Below are 20,626 nucleotides of genomic sequence, written 5' to 3' on the forward strand. Positions count from 1 at the left end.
CACAGGACATTTTTTTCCTAGTTGATACATAATACTCATAATTTCATCACTGAAAGTAACTTGAAGAACAGGATGCCTAAGGAATAAGTTCTTGTTCTTGATGTCACAAAACCCAGCAAAAATCTTCTTCAGCAGGGGAAGCTTACTTAGGTGAATGCCTCAGTTTATAGGTGAAGCTTGGAAGAATGTTGCAAGTTGGGAGAATGGAAACTAATGCAGGACATTGTGTGCAGGAGTTGCCTCTAAAAAAAAGGAGGAGCATGGAATGATAATTTGAGGTGACGTCATAGTGAGGCAGTAGGGTTATAAACAGTTTTGACATTACTTTTTCAGATATGGCTTGCAGAGTTAAAAATTCCTAGATGTTTGAATGGTTCTCAGTTAACAAGTGTTGATAGAACATTTTCAGTGCTTAGACTGCACTTTTGATTTCTAGGGAGAACTTCATTTTTAACATAAATTTACTAATTTTAGTAGTTCACCAAGGAAGAAGATGGTAGTAAAATACTGGTCATAATTATTTAGCAAACTCTGGAAATGTGATTTTTTAAAAAAACTTTTCTTTAAGTTCAGGGGTACATGTGCAGGTTTGTAAAGGTAAACTTGTGTCATGGGAGTTTGTTGTACAGATTATTTCACCACCCAGGTATTAAGCCTAGTACCCATTAGTTATTTTTCCTCATCCTGTCCCTCCTCCCACTCCGGTAGGCCCCAGTGTGTGCTGTTCCTCCCTTCGTGGTCATGTGTTCTCATCAAGTACATTTTTGTCAGGTAACTGAAGTTTATCTTTTTACAAGTAATATCTTTTTAATTTAAACACATTTTTGCTGTGACTATTTCTATTATGTTTACCCCATTTCTGCTTATCCTGAATAGATCTTGATGAAAATAATATATTTCTCTGAAAAGTAAGGATTGTCATTTTAAAAATTAGTACACATGTATTTGACAAAATTATTAGCAAGCACAGCAGAAGCAGTTCATACAATCTGTTTGGTAAACTGAGTGATCTCCCAGTTCTGTGTTCCCCCAAATAGTTCACCCACACATTCCATAAAAGGTTCTCTTTAGGCAGATGCAACAGTACCCTGAAGGCATAATTGTTAGCTTTATAGTCAGCATTAGGCAATTAAAATCCTCCGAAATTAATTCCAGACTTGGCTGTAACCCTAAGAGCCATTCTGGAAGACAGAGGATGTAGAGTTTACGAGATCTTATGCCCTGTTTATAAGGGAGGGGAATATCCCCAAAATATTTAGGAGAGTTCACACATACTGAATGCCACTAATTTCAACGACAAGAGCTTATTTCTAATATTCCTTATATTATTGCTTCTAATGTTCTTTTTTTTTTTTTTTTTGAGGTGGGGTCTCGCCCTGTTGCCCAGGCTGGAGTGCAATGGTGTGATCTCGGCTCACTGCAACCTCTGCCTCCCAGGCTCAAGCGATCCTCCCACTTCAGCCTCTGGAGTAGCTGGGGCTACAGGCACGTGCCACCATTCCTGGCTATTTTTTTTTTTTGTATTTTGTAGAGATGAGTTTTTGCTGTGTTGCCCATGCTGGTCTTGAACTCCTGAGCTCTAGTCATCTGCCCACCTTGGCCTCCCAGAGTGCTGGGATTGCAGGCATGAGCCACTATGCCTGGTCCCTTCTAATGTTCTAATGCTAGAGTATTCCTTATATTATTCTTTCTAATATTTCTTATATTTCTAATATGCCTTACATTAGTCTTTAGGGCTAATAGGAATAGCTTCTGAAGTGCTTATAATAGCTGCTTCGGGAGTGTGGCCTTTCTGATTAAATGCTAGCTGATCACCCTTAGAATATAAATTCTTGTTAAATAACATATTTACATTTAAATAGCAAGAAAGGAGAATGTAAGCATCCTGAAGATAAGAATTTTTGTCTGTTCTGACACTTCTCAAAAGAAGACATTTATGCGGCCAAAAAACACATGAAAAAATGCTCATCATCACTGGCCATCAGAGAAATGCAAATCAAAACCACAATGAGATACCATCTCACACCAGTTAGAATGGCGATCATTAAGAAGTCAGGAAGCAACAGGTGCTGGAGAGGATGTGGAGAAATAGGAACACTTTTACACTGTTGGTAGGACTGTAAACTAGTTCAACCATTGTGGAAGTCAGTGTGGCAATTCCTCGGGGATCTAGAACTAGAAATACCATTTGACCCTGCCATCCCATTACTGGGTATATACCCAAAGGATTATAAATCATGCTGCTATAAAGACACATGCACACGTATGTTTATTGTGGCACTATTCACAATAGCAAAGACTTGGAACCAACCCAAATGTCCAACAATGAGAGACTGGATTAAGAAAATGTGGCGGTTAAGAGGAGGGTAGTCGAGATGGCCGAATAGGAACAGCTCTGGTCTACAGCTTCCAGTGTGAGCGATGCAGAAGACGGTTGATTTCTGCATTTCCCTCTGAGGTACTGGGTTCATCTCACTAGGGAGTGCCAGACAGTGGGCGTAGGACAGTGGGTGCAGGGCACCGTGCGCGAGCCGAAGCAGGGCGAGGCATTGCCTCACTCGGGAAGCACAAGGGGTCAGGGAGTTCCCTTTCCTAGTCAAAGAAAGGGGTGACAGACGGCACCTGGAAAATCGGGTCACTCCCACCCTAATACTGCGCTTTTCTGATGGGCTTAAAAAATGGCGCACCAGGAGATTATATCCCGCACCTCGCTCGGAGGGTCCTAGCCCACAGAGTCTCGCTGATTGCTAGCACAGCAGCCTGAGATCAAACTGCAAGGCAGCAGTTAGGCTGGGGAAGGGGCGCCCGCCATTTCCGAGGCTTACTTAGGTAAACAGCAGCAGGTAAGCTCGAACTGGGTGGAGCCCACCACGGTTCAAGGAGGCCTGCCTGCTTCTGTAGGCTCCACCTCTGGGGGCAGGGCACAGACAAACAAAAAGACAGCAGGAACCTCTGCAGACTTAAATGTCCCTGTCTGGCAGCTTTGAAGAGAGCACTGGTTCTCCAAGCATGCAGCTGGAGATCTGAGAACGGGCAGACTGCCTCCTCAAGTGGGTCCCTGACCCCTGACCCCCGAGCAGCCTAACTGGGAGGTACCCCCCAGTAGGGGCAGACTGACACCTCACACGGCCAGGTACTCCTCTGAGACAAAACTTCCAGAGGAACGATCAGACAGCAACATTCACGGTTCACGAAAATCCGCTGTTCTGCAGCCACCGCTGCTGTTACCCAGGCAAACAGGGTCTGGAGTGCACCTCTAGCAAACTCCAACAGACCTGCAGCTGAGGGTCCTGTCTGTTAGAAGGAAAACTAACAAACAGAAAGGACATCCACACCAAAAACCCATCTGTACATCACCATCATCAAAGACCAAAAGTAGATAAAACCACAAAGATGGGGAAAAAACAGAGCAGAAAAACTGGAAACTCTAAAAAGCAGAGCACCTCTCCTCCTCCAAAGGAACTCAGCTCCTCACCAGCAATGGAACAAAGCTGGACGGAGAATGACTTTGACGAATTGAGAGAAGAAGGCTTCAGATGATCAAACTACTCTGAGCTACAGGAGGAAATTCAAACCAAAGGCAAAGAAGTTGAAAACTTTGAAAAAAATTTAGACGAACGTATAACTAGAATAACCAATACAGAGAAGTGCTTAAAGGAGCTGATGGAGCTGAAAGCCAAGGCTCGAGAACTACGTGAAGAATGCAGAAGCCTTAGGAGCCGATACGATCAACTGGAAGAAAGGGTATCAGTGATGGAAGATGAAATGAATGAACTGAAGCGAGAAGGGAAGTTTAGAGAAAAGAGAATAAAAAGAAACAAACAAAGCCTCCAAGAAATATGGGACTATGTGAAAAGACCAAATCTGCGTCTGATTGGTGTACCTGAAAGTGACGGGGAGAATGGAACCAAGTTGGAAAACACTCTGCAGGATATTATCCAGGAGAACTTCCCCAATCTAGCAAGGTAGGCCAACATTCAGCTTCAGGAAATACAGAGAACGCCACAAAGATACTCCTCGAGAAGAGCAACTCCAAGACACATAATTGTCAGATTCACCAAAGTTGAAATGAAGGAAAAAATGTTAAGGGCAGCCAGAGAGAAAGGTTGGGTTACCCACAAAGGGAAGCCCATCAGACTAACAGCGGATCTCTCAGCAGAAACTCTACAAGCCAGAAGAGAGTGGGGGCCAATATTCAACATTCTTAAAGAAAAGAATTTTCAACCCAGAATTTCATATCCAGCCAAACTAAGCTTCATAAGTGAAGGAGAAATAAAATCCTTTACAGACAAGCAAATGCTGAGAGATTTTGTCACCACCAGGCCTGCCCTAAAAGAGCTCCTGAAGGAAGCACTAAACATGGAAAGGAACAACCAGTACCAGCCACTGCAAAAACATGCCAAATTGTAAAGACCATCAAGGCTAGGAAGAAACTGCATCAACTAACGAGCAAAATAACCAGCTAACATCATAATGACAGGATCAAATTCACACATAACAATATTAACTTTAAATGTAAATGGGCTAAATGCTCCAATTAAAAGACACTGCTCTCTTCAAAAAACCCGTCGCACGTGCAGAAACACACATAGACTCAAACTAAAAGGATGGAGGAAGACCTACCAAGCAAATGGAAAAAAAAAAAAGGCAGGGGTTGCAATCCTAGTCTCTGATAAAACAGACTTTAAACCAACAAAGATCAAAAGAGACAAGGCCATTACATAATGGTAAAGGGATCAATTCAACAAGAAGAGCTAACTATCCTAAATATATATGCACCCAATACAGGAGCACCCAGATTCATAAAGCAAGTCCTTAGAGACCTACAAAGAGACTTAGACTCCCACACAATAATAATGGGAGACTTTAACACCCCACTGTCAACATTAGACAGATCAATGAGACAGAAAGTTAACAAGGATACCCAGGAATTGAACTCAGCTCTGCACCAAGCCGACCTAATAGGCATCTACAGAACTCTCCACCCCAAGTCAAGAGAATATACATTTTTTTCAGCACCACACCACACCTATTCCAAAATTGACCACATAGTTGGAAGTAAAGCTCTCCTCAGCAAATGTAAACAAGCAGAAATTATAACAAGCTGTCTCTCAGACCACAGTGCAATCAAACTAGAACTCAGGATTAAGAAACTCACTCAAAACCGCTCAACTACATGGAAACTGAACAACCTGCTCCTGAATGACTACTGGGTACATAATGAAATGAAGGCAGAAATAAAGATGTTCTTTGAAACCAACGAGAACAAAGACACAACATATCAGAATCTCTGGGACACATTCAAAGCAGTGTGTAGAGGGAAATTTATAGCACTAAATGCCCACAAGAGAAAGTAGGAAAGATCCAAAATTGACACCCTAACCTCACAATTAAAAGAACTAGAAAAGCAAGAGCAAACACATTCAAAAGCTAGCAGAAGGCAAGAAATAACTAAAATCAGAGCAGAACTGAAGGAAACAGAGACACAAAAAACCCTTCAAAAAATCAATGAATCCAGGAGCTGGTTTTTTGAAAGGATCAACAAAATTGATAGACCGCTAACAAGACTAATAAAGAAGAAAAGAGAGAAGAATCAAATAGACACAATAAAAAATGATAAAGGGGATATCACTACCAGTTCCACAGAAATACAAACTACCGTCAGAGGATACTACAAACAGCTCTAAGCAAATAAACTAGAAAATCTAGAAGAAATGGATAAATTCCTGGACACATACACCCTCCCAAGACTAAACCAGGAAGAAGTTGACTCTCTGAATAGACCAATAACAGGATCTGAAATTGTGGCAATAATCAATAGCTTACCAACCAAAAAGAGTCCAGGACCAGATGGATTCACAGCCGAATTCTACCAGAGGTACAAGGAGGAACTGGTACCATTCCTCCTGAAACTATTCCAATGAATAGAAAAAGAGGGAATCCTCCCTAACTCATTTTATGAGGCCAGCATCATCCTGATACCAAAGCCGGGCAGAGACACAACCAAAAAAGAGAATTTTAGACCAATATCCTTGATGAACATTGATGCAAAAATCCTCAATAAAATACTAGCAATCCGAATCCAGCAGCACATCAAAAAGCTTATCCACCATGATCAAGTGGGCTTCATCCCTGGGATGCAAGGCTGGTTTGATATCCACAAATCAATAAATGTAATCCAGCATGTAAACAGAGCCAAAGACAAAAACCACATGATTATCTCAATAGATGCAGAAAAGGCCTTTGACAAAATTCAACAACCTTTCATGCTAAAAACTCTCAATAAATTAAGTATTGATGGGACGTATCTCAAAATAATAAGAGCTATCTATGACAGACCCACAGCCAATATCATACTGAATGGGCAAAAACTGGAAGCATTCCCTTTGAAAACTGGCACAAGACAGGGATGCTCTCTCTCACCACTCCTATTCCACATAGTGTTGGAAGTTCTGGCCAGGGCAATTAGGCAGGAGAAGGAAATAAAGGGTATTCAATTAGGAAAAGAGGAAGTCAAATTGTCCCTGTTTGCAGATGACATGATTGTATACCTAGAAAACCCCATTGTCTCAGCCCAAAATCTCCTTAAGCTGATAAGCAACTTCAGCAAAGTCTCAGGATACAAAGTCAATGTACAAAAATCACAAGCATTCTTATACACCAATAACACACAAACAGAGAGCCAAATCATGAGTGAACTCCCATTCACAATTGCTTCAAAGAGAATAAAATACCTAGGAATCCAACTTACAAGGGACATGAAGGACCTCTTCAAGGAGAACTACAAACCACTGCTCAAGGAAATAAAAGAGGATACAAACAAATGGAAGAACATTCCATGCTCATGGGTAGGAAGAATCAATATGAAAATCGCCATACTGCCCAAGGTAATTTATAGATTCAATGCCATCCCCATCAAGCTACCAGTGACTTTCTTCAGAGAATTGGAAAAAGCTACTTTAAAGTTCATATGGAATGAAAAAAGAGCCCGCATTGCCAAGTCAATCCAACGCCAAAAGAACAAAGCTGGAGGCATCACGCTACCTGACTTCAAACTATGCTACAAGGCTACAGTAACCAAAACAGCATGGTACTGGTACCAAAACAGAGATATAGATCAATGGACCAGAACAGAGCCCTCAGAAATAACGCCACATATCTACAACTATCTGATCTTTGACAAACCTGAGAAAAACAAGCAATGGGGAAAGGATTCCCTATTTAATATGGTGCTTGGAAAACTCGCTAGCCATATGTACAAAGCTGAAACTGGATCCCTTCCTTACACCTTATACAAAAATCAATTCAAGATGGATTAAAGACTTAAACGTTAGACCTAAAACCACAAAAACCCTAGAAGAAAACCTAGGCATTACCATTCAGGACATAGGCATGGGCAAGGTCTTCATGTCTAAAACACCAAAAGCAATGGCAACAGAAGCCAAAATTGACAAATGGGATCTAATTAAACTCAAGAGCTTCTGCACAGCAAAGGAAACTACCATCAGAGTGAACAGGCAACCTACAAAATGGGAGAAAATTTTCGCAACCTACTCATCTGACGAAGGGCTAATATCCAGAATCTAAAATGAACTCAAACAAATTTACAAGAAAAAAACAAACAACCCCATCAAAAAGTGGGCGAAGGACATGAACAGACACTTCTCAAAAGAAGGCATTTATGCAGCCAAAAAACACATGAAAAAATGCTCACCATCACTGGCCATCAGAGAAATGCAAATCAAAACCACAATGAGATACCATCTCACACCAGTTAGAATGGCAATCATTAAAAAGTCAGGAAACAACAGGTGCTGGAGAGGATGTGGAGAAATAGGAACACTTTTACACTGTTGGTGGGACTGTAAACTAGTTTGACCATTGTGGAAGTCAGTGTGGCGATTCCTCAGGGATCTAGAACTAGAAATACCATTTGACCCTGCCATCCCATTACTGGGTATATACCCAAAGGACTATAAATCATGCTGCTATAAAGACACATGCACACGTATGTTTATTGTGGCACTATTCACAATAGCAAAGACTTGGAACCAACCCAAATGTCCAACAATGATAGACTGGATGAAGAAAATATGGCACATATACACCATGGAATACTATGCAGCCATAAAAAACGATGAGTTCATGTCCTTTGTAGGGACATGGATGAAATTGGAAATCATCATTCCCAGTAAACTATCGCAAGGACAAAAAACCAAACATCGCATATTCTCACTCATAGGTGGGAATTGAACAATGAGAACACATGGACACAGGAAGGGGAACATCACACTCTGGGGACTGTTGTGGGGTGGGGGGAGTGGGGAGGGATAGCATTAGGAGATACACCTAATGCTAAATGACGAGTTAATGAGTGCAGCACACCAGCATGGCACATGTATACACAGGTAACTAACCTGCACATTGTGCACATGTACCCTAAAACTTAAAGTATAATAATAATAAAATGAAATAAAATGAAATAAAATTAAATTAAAAAAAGAAGAAAATGTGGCACACATACACCATGGAATACTATGCAGCCATAAAAAAGGATGAGTTCATGTCCTTCGTAGGGACATGGATGAAGCTGGAAACCATCATTCTCAGCAAACTGTCGCAAGGACAAAAAACCAATCACCGCATGTTCTCACTGATAGGTGGGAATTGAACAATGAGAACACATGGACACAGGAAGGGGAACATGACACTCCGGGGACTGTTGTGGGGTTGGGGGAGGGTGGAGGGATAGCGTTAGGAGATATACCTAGTGCTAAATGACAAGTTAATGGGTGCAGCACACCAACATGGCACATATATACATATGTAACAAACTTGCACGTTGTGCACATGTACCCTAAAACTTAAAGTATAATAATAATAATAATAATAATAAAATAATTTTTGTCTGTTTTGTTCACTGCCATGTCCAAAATAATGCCTGGCCAATAGTAAGAGCTCAAATAGCTATTGAATGGGTAAATATCACACTGACTTTGCTGAAGTATTTAAATAATTTTCAGACATTATTAAAAGAAATACATTTTGGCCAAAAGCTTAATTAATGCAAGAGTAAAAAAAAAAAAAAGGTTTGAAGCATACAATCCTATTTCAGGGGGCTCAAGAGTTTAAAAGGAAGAAAGGGGGAGACATCCAGGTAAGAGGACACGTATGCTGTCTTTCCAATATTGGACATTATCTACTTTTTCTGAGACAGTATCGACCCTTTGACCATGACACATCTTTTTGTAACAGAGTCCTACTTAAGCTCCACATTTAATTGGTACTTAGAGCCAAGAAATACATGTGGGCCTACATTTTTTTGCATGTATTTTGTGTTATAGCGTCTATACAATCTAAGGACACTTGGTTCTTTCTCTCAAAATCCTTTCCTCACTTTTGAGTAATTTACTTTTGAATTTATAAATACCTCACCTTATTATTTATCGTATTATTTGCATTATGTTAAACCCTGGTCAACCCTTAAAATGTTAAAGGAAAGACATTACTATATTTATTAATGAATACACTAAACTTTTAAGTACAAATATATTTGTCATCAGCCTCTGTAAAGCCATCAGATGTTTGAAAAAAAATTTTAAGCATGAAGCAAAGAGTCTAGTTTTAAGAACTTAGCTGTGAATGGATGATATCCTACCCATTTAATAGAGTTCTCCAAATGAACAGAAAGTATACAATGAAAGGAAGGTCCCTTAGACATTTGAAGTTTTTCTGCAGCACAATCCTGTCTGTCTGCTTTATTCAAGAATTTGTAGTCGTTTTCAGAATTCATTCCAGAAACCAGCTTATTCGTTTAGTTATCAGCACACTGGTCTTGGCAAAAGATAACACAAAAGTAAACAACACTATGTCAAAAAGGATGAAAAGCCAGCGATCCAACCAGTAGAATTGTTTTGGAAGCCTGTTTGTCTCGGACTGAGATCACACATTAAGCCTTGGCTGTTGCCTTCCATTCTTGCACAAGCCTCCCTGCTCCTGGGGACCCTCTGTAAGAGTGAGCGTCCTAATGAAAATAGATGGCACACTCAAATGGCTAACGTAGGGAGAGTTTATGAAGGAATGATTTATAAAAGAGTGGGAAGTGTTAAGAGAACATGGTATGAGTATCTGATGAGCAACAACAGATAGCCGTTATCACCTTTAGACATACAAGGGCAGAATAGGGAGCTGTTAAGACTCAGAGAGTAGCTGTATAGAGGTTCATTTGAAAGAAGCCGTGGCTCTGGTAGTAGAGAAGCATCACTAACCAGAGGTGATTTTACATGAGAGCAGGGGTGGAGGTGGGTGGGAGAGTGGGGGAGAATAACTACCCCAGGCTCACTTCCTGTCTTTCTGTCTTCTGCTCTTGTATTCCATTGGTTGACTCCACCCCAAAGACAGAGGGCAAGGGGGGCTTTGGATATAAACAAGAGTCTCCTGGGGCACTGAACAGGGTGGAGAAGAATGAAGAATGGATCTGGAGGGGCAAATGAAATATTCGTAACACTACCTTTTTTTAAATTATACTTTTAAGTTCTAGGGTACAAGTGCACAATGTGCAGGTTTGTTACATATGTATACATGTGCCATGTTGGTGTGCTGCATGCATTAACTCGTCATTTACATTAAGTATTCCTCCTAATGCTATCCCTCCCCCCTCCCCTCACCCCACGACAGGCCCCAGTGTGTGATGTTCCCCACCCTGTGTCCAAGTGTTCTCGTTGTTCAATTCCCACCTATGAGTGAGAACATGCGGTGTTTGGTTTTCTGTCCTTGCGATAGCACTACCATTTTTTTAAGGACACAGTATCTGCAGTATCGGAGGAAGGTCCTTTTAGGAAGAATCATGTAAACAAAGGGTAGAGGAGTATTGAAATGAAGAGTATGTTGAGAAAATGGAAAATATTTCAGATAGTTTGGAGTGTGTGCTTAAGAAGAATAGGCATAAAAATGAAAGCATAGGTTAGTATTTGTAGACAAATGTTAATCTTTATATTGCGTATCCTCTTATTTATTATTAAGTCTTGTATTATAAATGTTTTTATAAATACCCGAGAATCAATAGTGCGTTCATCATTAGGTGGGAGATAGTTCGTCGAGTTTTGTGCCTTAGCATGGTTATCTGGGTGATTTACACATAGCGGCCTAGTGCAAATAGTACAAAGATCAGGAGTCATTTAGAGAGTGGGGCTTTCAGTTAAGAATATAGGCTCTGGATTTGCACCATCTGTGTTTAATTTCTGACTCCAGCACTTTCCAGCTTGATGACCTTAGGCAAGTTATCTAATACGGGCTCAGTTTTCTCATTTTCAAAATAGGTACAGTCATAATAGTTTTATTTTAGAGTAGTTGTGAGGATTGAGTAATTCACATATTTAGCCCAGAGCCTAGCAGATACTGTTAATAAATGTTACCTATTTTTTGTTTTTTAGTTTAGGAGGGTATTATAGATATCTTTGAATATTTGAAAGGCTGCCCCATGAAATAGGGATTAAACTTGTCTTCATGAGAACCTCTAGTATCAGAATCAGGAGTAATGTGTATAAGTAACAGGCAAACAGATTTGGGATTAATTTGAGAAAATCTTTTAATAGTTATAGAGTTGCTTGAATTAGAATAGGTTAGCTCATGAGATAATGATTTACATACCAAGGGAAGTTTTCAGGAAAACATCAAGGGGATGTTTTAAAGTATTAATGTCTCAAAATGAGAAAATTGGATAAAAGCTTTAAGATATCTTCCAACCATAATAGTCTATTACTTTATCCTAAAAAATTTGTGAAAATCAAATTTTACGTAAGAGGAAATGTGTTTGATTTCCTTTTCCACATCTCTGTCTGTTCCTGTTGACAATTTCTGTTCCTAACTACCTTCCAACAATCCAGCTTACATGTCATCTATCTTTGTTTAATGACACGTATAATTTTTTTTTTTTTTTTCAAGAGACAGAGTCTCACCATGTTCTCCAGGCTGGGCGCAAACTCCTGGGTAGGTGATACTCTTGCGTCAGTCTCCTGAGCAGTTGGTACTACAAGTGCACACCACCATGCCCAGCATATTTAACAATATTTATTGAGCACATACAAATGTGCCAGGTATTGCGCTGGATACTGTGATTAGTACAGTGAACAAGACACATTAGTCTCCTGCCCTAATGGAGCTTTAAGAAATTTTAGCAGAGGGAAATAGAAAGTAAAAACACAGTGAAATAAATTTCAGGTAGTTTTAAGTACTGTGATGCATGAAGAAAATAAAACAGAATAATAGTATAAAGGGATACTAGGGCTTTGGATGGTGGAGGTGAAGATGGTGCTTTAGGTATGGTAGGAAGGGAAAGCCTCTCTGAAGAGGTGACATTTTAACCAGCATATAAATGTTGAGAAGGAGCTGGTTGTGCTGAGGGAAGCACACTCTAGGCAGAAGAACCAGCAAAGGCCCTGTGGTGGGAAAGATCTTGACGTGCTTGTTAGAAAGCAAACTGGGTGGCTAGAGAGTGGCGGGAGTGGTAAGAACAGTGTGGATCACATAAGGCCTTATACACCTTGTTAACATTTACATTTCACTCCAATTGCATTCTAATGGCAAGTCATGAGACAATTTTATGGTATAATTTATGTTTAAAAAAGATTATTCTTGCTTGTTTATGGGCTATTGACGGAATAGCTAGAGTGGAAGCAGGAAGATAGGAGGCTGTTGCAGTTATACAAGTGAGACATAATAGTGACTTGGACTATCTCAGATGACTTTCTCCCCCATTCATCCCTGGATAGAATGTCCTTTAAAAAATATTTTATAGGCCAGGCATGTTGGCTCATCCCTGTAATCCTAGCTCTTTGGGAGGCCGAGATGGGAGGATTGCATGAGGCCAGGAGTTTGAGACCAGTTTGGGCAACATAGCAAGACTCTGTTTTTACAAAAAATTAAAAAATTAGCCAGGCATGGTAGTGTGTGCCTGTGTTCCTAGCTACTTAGGGGGCTGAGGTGGGAGGCTAGGAATTTGAGGCTGCAGTGAGCTGTGATTGTGGTACTGTACTCCAGCCTGGGTGACAGAGTGAGACCTTGTCTTGAAAAAAAAAATATATATATATACATATATGTATATATATATATTTTATAGTGTTTACTAGATACTACTGTTAAAGTATCTTTATATTATATTTTAATTAGGTATACAATTGGCTTCCTCATTAGATTCTGAGTTTCTTAAGCACAAGGACAATGTCTTATCCCTTTTCTTATTATTTTAGGTAGCATTATAGCACTGTTATTAATTTTGCACTTAATGCATTGCTATTAAGTGAATTCATGAAACTTCTATCTGAACACAGGGCTTTTTATAGCTATTACAAATGGCACAGTTAAATACGTAAGTGCAATAAGGTAAGCTAGATTTGAGATGGAATTAAAAAAATACTTTCCCATACTTTACACAGAGAATGTAGTTTGTATATAGTTTAGGAAAACCTACTAAGAAGGGAAAATCACAATGTTTTATTAGAGGTGAAACACAAATCAGAAAGGCTTAGGGAAATAAAACCAAGAACTAGTTTTGTTGGTCTATTTGTTAAGATAAAGGCTAAACTAATGTTAACAAGAGACAGATATAGTGGCTCAAGTAAGAAAGAAGTTTATTTATCATATAACAACAGGTCACACATTCAGGCTGCTGGGTCTTTCACGGGCTCCTTCCTTTATGTTGCTCTGCCACCTCTTAGGGTCTTGTCTTAATCAGCACGGTCAAGCTAGGGCATTGTCACATTTATCTTCTAGTCAGTGGGGAAGGGGAAAGAGAGAGTCCACAGAGTCCAGATAAATAATTTTATTTTAAGCAAGTGAGGTGAAAGTTGCATGTATCATCTTGCTCATATTCCACTGGTACTTAGTCATATGGTCTTACTCAGCTACTAGAGAGATGGAGAAATGTAGTTTTTAGCTGGGGAGTCATAGCAAAAACTTTACTTTTTTTTTTTTTTGAAATTTAAAGAAAAAATCTATTGAAGATCTGAAAATCAATTCCTAAAAGATAGACTTTTCCAGAAAACACTAGCTACACAATGCATTGTGTCTATCATGTTAAAACATGCATTAGACACAAATACAAAAACCGTGAAACAAGCCACCATTCTTCAACAATTTGAGCAAAGATAAAATGCCTAAGTAACAACATGGATGACTTGCAAAGGATGGGCTCTTTACTTTAAGCACCATAAAAAAAAAAAGCACAAATGGATGAGTGTGTTCAGTTATATACACTGAATTGAACCTTTGGCACTAGGAATCAGAGTATTTTGTCATATAGCATTAACGTGTATTATAAAAGTGCGTAGTGTCAAAGGAATAGAACCACCAACATTCAAAAGCAGCTTTGTCAAGTAGGCAGTAAAACACTCTACAGCATATCCTCTGTTGTCCATCATTGAATACACTGGTAGTGACTTTGAAATGAAAAAAAAAAGAAAAAGCATCTATTACCCCTTTTATTTTCTTTGTTTAAAACAAAACAGAAAAAAACATCAGTTGTTACACACTAACATCTTCAAAGCACATCGTTTGTACAAGAGATAGACTAAGAACAAAAATGTGTTTACAGAGATCCAAACATAAGTGAGTGAGATCGCCTCTCACATGGCTATCAGGATGGTTCTCAGGAGGAGCCACTTCATAATCTCTGGCACTAAACAAAGTTGCAGAATTCTTTGCCAGGTACTTCAGGAAATCATGAAGATAATTCAGTAATTAAGCAAGGCTCTTCTCATCCAGAGGTGTATAGGCCAACGTTGCTCCAATTCGTACAAATAATCTCAGGAGATGTGGCACTCCATACACCTGGGACATGGGTGCTTTGGGGTGATCTGCAAGAATTTTGGCATACTGTGGTCTCTCAAATTTGTAGAGTAGTTGGGTGCCCAACATTACGTTGAAGTATTCTTTTATCCCTGCCACAACTTCATTAACCGCATAGTCCTTATTATCTGTGTTTCCACCAGATTTCTTGTAATTTGCGTAATCCTCAAGAATGGAATCCACATTCTTCTTGGCAGGAAGTTAAAAGAGCTGTTTTTGTCTGGTAATTAAGTCCCAGTCATCAACAAGCCACAGTTTTAGCTCTTCAGGAATCTTTACTTTAACTTCAACTCTGTTCATGAATGTTTCCTCATTTTCAACAGTAGGATCTACCCGGGTCCTTTTCTTCCGAGGAGGCCAAGGAGTCTCACTGGTACTGCCACCATCTCCATTTCCAGGGGTTTTCTGTTTGTTCTTTTTTGTTTTCACTTCAACATTTTTCTGTTGGAGACCAGATGTCTTCTTTCCTGGGGCAGCCCCTATTGTCTTCCCCTCTGGATACTGCTCCTGATTGGCTTTTTGAAGTTCTTACTCTTTCTGCAAATTAGTGTCCTTGTATTTGAGTACTCTGCTCTCTGGAACCCACTCATCCCAATTTTTATTCCAACCACTGTAATGTATAAAGTATTTCACTTGTTTGTCCTTAATGGCAACCTTTACACACTTTGTTTCATGAAGAAGAGGCCCATGAAAGCACAGCACTCACTCAACCTCCTGGAATTTAGGCTTTGGGTCCTGTTTTGAAGCGATTTATAAGTGATTTGCTGTCTCCTCCTTCTCCTACCACCCCCAACTAAAACTTTACTAACTTTGATTTTCAGCTAACAATCTTCTATAGTTGCTGTTATTTCAACTACTTAAAGTGAATATGAGGGTAACAATTAATTAATTTCTGCTTCTTACCCCCATAGGAAAAATATTGAACTTCTATATAGCATTTACACTTAGGGAGAGGCATCTTGATCCTGATTGCAACTGGGATGGAAAACTGATTTTATTACTATTCTAAGAAAAGTTTTTATTTGTATTTTTATTAAAAATGAAGTTATGTTCAAATGAAAGAGAGTATGTATGAGTCTTGAAAATTGTTGCTTTAGGTAAGGCAGGACTACTAATTTTTTTATTATTTTTATAAAGAAACAACTCTTGCTCACCAAAGGGCTTGTAGAAATGGTGGGCTGGTTGCCCTCATGGCAGGTATAAAGGATACGGATGTATAATATTTCTATTAAGGCAGTTTGGGATAAGGGATTTCTTATTGCTTTTAATGTATATCTTCCTTGTTACCACATATTAGGTTGATATAATTCTTCATCAGGTAGAACTGAAGTTCTCAGAGTTGGAGTTGAGGATGAAAAGCTGCTTTAGAACCTTTTAGGCCTTAAGTCTGTGTTTCTGTTTTCAGGACTGTCTCCTAAAGAGAGGTAACTTTTTTTTCTGTTGGATGGTAAATTATCACCTATTTCTCTATTTCTTAAGAGCAGACATAATCTTTGGGGTCGTTCCTTTATAATCTTGATTCAGTATTTTTTCTTTCTTATTAATATTGTTATTCATTTTATTTTTTGCTTATTTAAAAAAAATTCAGATAATTTACATATAATAAAATGCATGGGCCTAAATGTTGAGTTGAAGTTTTGATGGTTATATACACTTATGTAATCATGAACCAAAACAAGATACAGAATCTTTCCTTGAACTTCTTTCCGGTCTGTTCCATCCAGCTCCTCAGAGACAGCCACTTACTGATTTCTATTGCCATATATTTGTTTTAACTGTTTTTTAACCTCTTTAAATAGAATTATACAGTATGCATTCTTTTATGTTGAGCATCTTTCACTTCATATACTGTCCTGTAATGCATTCATATTGTTTTGTATATCAGTCATGAATATATTCAATGAATATGTTCCCTGAATGAATATATTTTATGAATACATCACAATTTATTTATTATTCTGTCACAATTTGTTTATACATTCTTATGTTGATGAATATTTAGGTTTCCAGTTTTTGCCTTATGAATTAGGCTGCTCTGAGCATTCTTGTGCAAGTCTTTTTTGTGGAGACATGTATTCATTTCTGTTGGGTAAATGCCTAAGAGTGAAATTAAGTCAGAGTAGATGTGTATTTAACATTAAAAGAAACTGACATACACTTTTTCAAAGTGGTTGTACCATTTACACTCCTACCAGCAATATATGAGAGTTCCAGTTGCCCCACATCCTCACCAACATTTGATGTTGCCATTCTTTTATTTTAGCCATATAGTACCTGTGATGTTGAATGCCTTTTTATGTTCTTATTGACCATTTATGTATCTTCTTTTGTGAAATGTTCAAGTCTTTTGCTAATTTTAAAATTGGATTGTTCATTTTCAAAAAATTACTGGTTTGTAGTTGTTTTAGACAGTCACGCGTTGCTTAACAATGAGGATATGTTCTGAGAAATGTGTTAGGTGATTTCGTCATTGTGCAAACATCGTAGAGTACTTACACAAACCTAGATGTTACAGCCTACTCCACACCTAGGCTATATGTTATAGCCTATTGCTTCTAAGATACAAACCTGTACAGCATGTTACTGTACTGAATGCTGTAGGCAGTTGTAACACAATGCTAAGTATTTGTGTATCTAAGCATATTTAACCATAGAAAAAGTACGGTAAAAATATGTACACCTGTATAGGGCACTTACCATGAATGGAGCTTGCAGGACTGGAAATTGCATTTGGTGAGTCAGTGAGTGAGAGGTGAGTGAATGGAAGGTCTAGGACATTACTGTACACTATTATGGACTTTATAAACACTGAACACTTAGGCTTTTTAGTTTTCCAGTTACTTTATAAAAAAAGTAACTGCGTCACAATGTCATGACAGCTGCAACTGAAAGTTCGTTATGTGGCATGTCACTATATTATGGATGTGAGTCCTTTGCCATATGTATGTGTTATGAATATTTTCTCTCAATCTGTTGCTTACCTCTTCATTTTCCAAATGTCTTTGGATAAGCAGACATTTTAATTTTGTTTAAGTCTAAGGCACTAATTTTTTTCCTTTATATTTAGTGCTTTTTTTATACCTTAAGAAATTTTTGCTTAAGCATCTCTAAGGTACTCTATTTTCTTCTAGAAGTTTTATGGTGTATGATCTAACTTGAAGTAATTTTTTGGGTATGAGGTAAGGTAGGGGGTCAAAGTTTGCTTTTTCCATGTAGATAACCAGTTGTTCCAGCACTGTTTTGTTGAAAAGACTTGGCACCCTTGTCTAAAATAAATTGGTAGTATATTTGTTGGCTTACATATAGGAAGCTAGCCTTAGTTTTTAATTTTTTTTCTGATTTAAATTCTAAAAAAAATGAAAACCAGGGATAGAACCTATAATGGGTAAGATGGCACTTATCTTGTTGTATTTTAGAGTTTTCTGGTGGTGTCATTTTCAGAATACATTTTGAGTTCCTCAGAATAAAGGAAATGAAGCTTATTTCTTTTATTCTCAAGCCAAATCACTCTCTGAGGATTGAGGAAGTAATCCAGGGTTTGATATGGGGCTCATGGCATAAGGTTAGGTAGCCTGTTATCTTTAACTTTCTAGATTACTTCATAAAAATAACTTGCGTATATGTAATGATATCTTTCTATGTTTTAGATGTTGTTCAAAGCACTGAATTGTAAACATATTCTCACTTAATCTTTCCCTCGAATCTTAAGTATTTACCTTTTATTTTTTTTAATTTAAAATAAAAAATTAACAGAGTAAAATAGATGTTTTTTGGTGTATGGTTCTATGAATTTTACCATGAGTATAGATTTTGTATATCCACTACAACATTCAGGACATAGAGTTGTCCCATTACTTCCAGAAGTTCCCTTGTGCTTTCTATCCCTTTGTAGTTGTATCTTCCTTCTATCCCTAATCCCTGGTAACTACTAGTCTCTTTTCCTTCACTGTAGTTTTATCTTCTTGATGTCATAAGTGAAATCACACAGCATGTAACCTTTTGAGACTGGCTACTTTTATTTAGCATAATGCCTTTGAGATTCATCCGAGTTGTTGCATGAACCAGTTTATATTTTATTGTTAAGTAGTAGTCCATTGATTGGATGTACCTGTTTATCCATTCATTCATCCTTTTTTTGGGGGGGACAGAGTTTTTGTCTGTTGCCCAGGCTTGAGTGAGTGCGGTGACACGATCTCGGCTCACTGCAACCTCCGCCTCCCAGGTTCAAGTGATTCTCATGCCACAGCCTCCGGAGTAGCTGGGATTACAGGCATGCACCACCACGCCTGGCTGATTTTTGTATTTTTAGTAGAGATGGGGCTTTGCCATGTTGGCTAGGCTGGTTTTGAACTGGCCTCAAGTTATTCACTTGTCTTAGCCTCCCAGACTGCTGGGATTATAGGCATGAGCCACTGCACCTGGCCTATCCATTCATTCTTTGAAGAGTATTTAGGTTTTTTTTTTTCCAGTTGTGTTGATTAGGAATAGAACTGCTGTAAACATTCACGTACAAGTTTTTGTGTGAACATTAGTTTTTATTCCTCTAGTGTAATACCTGAGAGTGGGATTGCTGGGTCATTTGTTAAGTGTATGTTTAACTTTATAAGAAATTGCCACTGTTTTCCAGAGTGTTCATGCCATTTTGCAGTTTTACTGGCAGTGTATGAAAATTCTAGTAGTTCCACATCCTGACCAGCACTTGGTATTGTTAGTATTTTTTATTTTTGTCATTCTAGGTGTGTAGTGGTATTGCATCATGATTTAAATTTGCATTTTGTTAATGGGTAATGATTTTGAGCATCTGTTTTTTATGGGTTTATTTACATTATATATCATCTTTGGTTAAGTGGATATAAGTCTTTTGTTGGATTTGTGATTTGCAAATATTTTCTTCCAGTTTGTAGCTTCTTTCTTCATTCTATGAACAATGTCTTTCAGAGAACCGAAGATTTTAATTGTAATGAAGTTCAGTTTTTCAATTTTTTGTTTTATAAGTTCTTTTGATGTAATATTTAAGAACTTTTTAACCACAGGACATGTATATTTTTTCTTATGTTTTCTTATAAATCTTATAAAAATTTAATAGCTTTATGTTTTACCTTAAGACCTGTGATGCATTTTGAGTTGATTTTTGTATAAAGTGTTAAGTTTAGGTTTATTTTCTCCTACATACAGAATTTCCAATTCTAACATCATTTGTTGTGTACTCTCCTTTGTTTATCGAATGGCTTTGGCACCTTTGTCAAGAATTAATTTGCTATATTTATGTGGATTTATTTCCGGGTTATTGATTCTGTCACATTGATCAGTGTGTCATTCCCTCTGCCAATACCACACTGTCTTGATTACTAGAAAATTGTGTAGTGTGAATCTTCTTATCTTTTTTTTTTCAATATTGTTTGACCTTTGCATAAACATTTTAGAATCAGCTTGTTTATATCTATGAAAAATTTGGCTGGGATTTCCATTATAATCGCATTAAATTAGTAGAATCAATTTGGGTAGAATTGACATTTTTTAGGCTCTTGAGCCCCTATTTGTGGGCCCACTCCCACTCTGTGGAGTGTACTTTCATTTTCAATAAATCTCCACCTTTGTTGCTTCATTCTTTTCTTGCTTTGTTTGTGCATTTTGTCCAATTCTTTATTCAAGACACCAAGAACCTAGACACCGTCCACCGGTAACATATTTTGGCAAGCCAGCCAGGATGTAAAATAAGGTTGGGGTTTATTTTTTTCCTTTTCCTTTCTGCTCCATGCAGGGGAATCTCTTCTTCACTCGG

The 20,626-nt window shown here is 38.3% G+C and overlaps 1 protein-coding gene and 1 pseudogene across 5 annotated transcripts in view; one reads left to right on the forward strand and one right to left on the reverse strand.

Annotated features, from left to right (window-relative positions):
* PDE3B (phosphodiesterase 3B) overlaps nt 1-20,626 on the forward strand; it is a 221,207-nt gene that overhangs the window by 15,296 nt on the left and 185,285 nt on the right. The gene's annotated exons all lie outside the window — the stretch shown is intronic.
* On the reverse strand, nt 14,521-15,542 carry LOC104008423 (mortality factor 4-like protein 1; annotated as a pseudogene).

Source organism: Pan troglodytes, chromosome 9, assembly GCF_028858775.2.
Source record: "Pan troglodytes isolate AG18354 chromosome 9, NHGRI_mPanTro3-v2.0_pri, whole genome shotgun sequence".
Taxonomy (NCBI): domain Eukaryota; kingdom Metazoa; phylum Chordata; class Mammalia; order Primates; family Hominidae; genus Pan; species Pan troglodytes.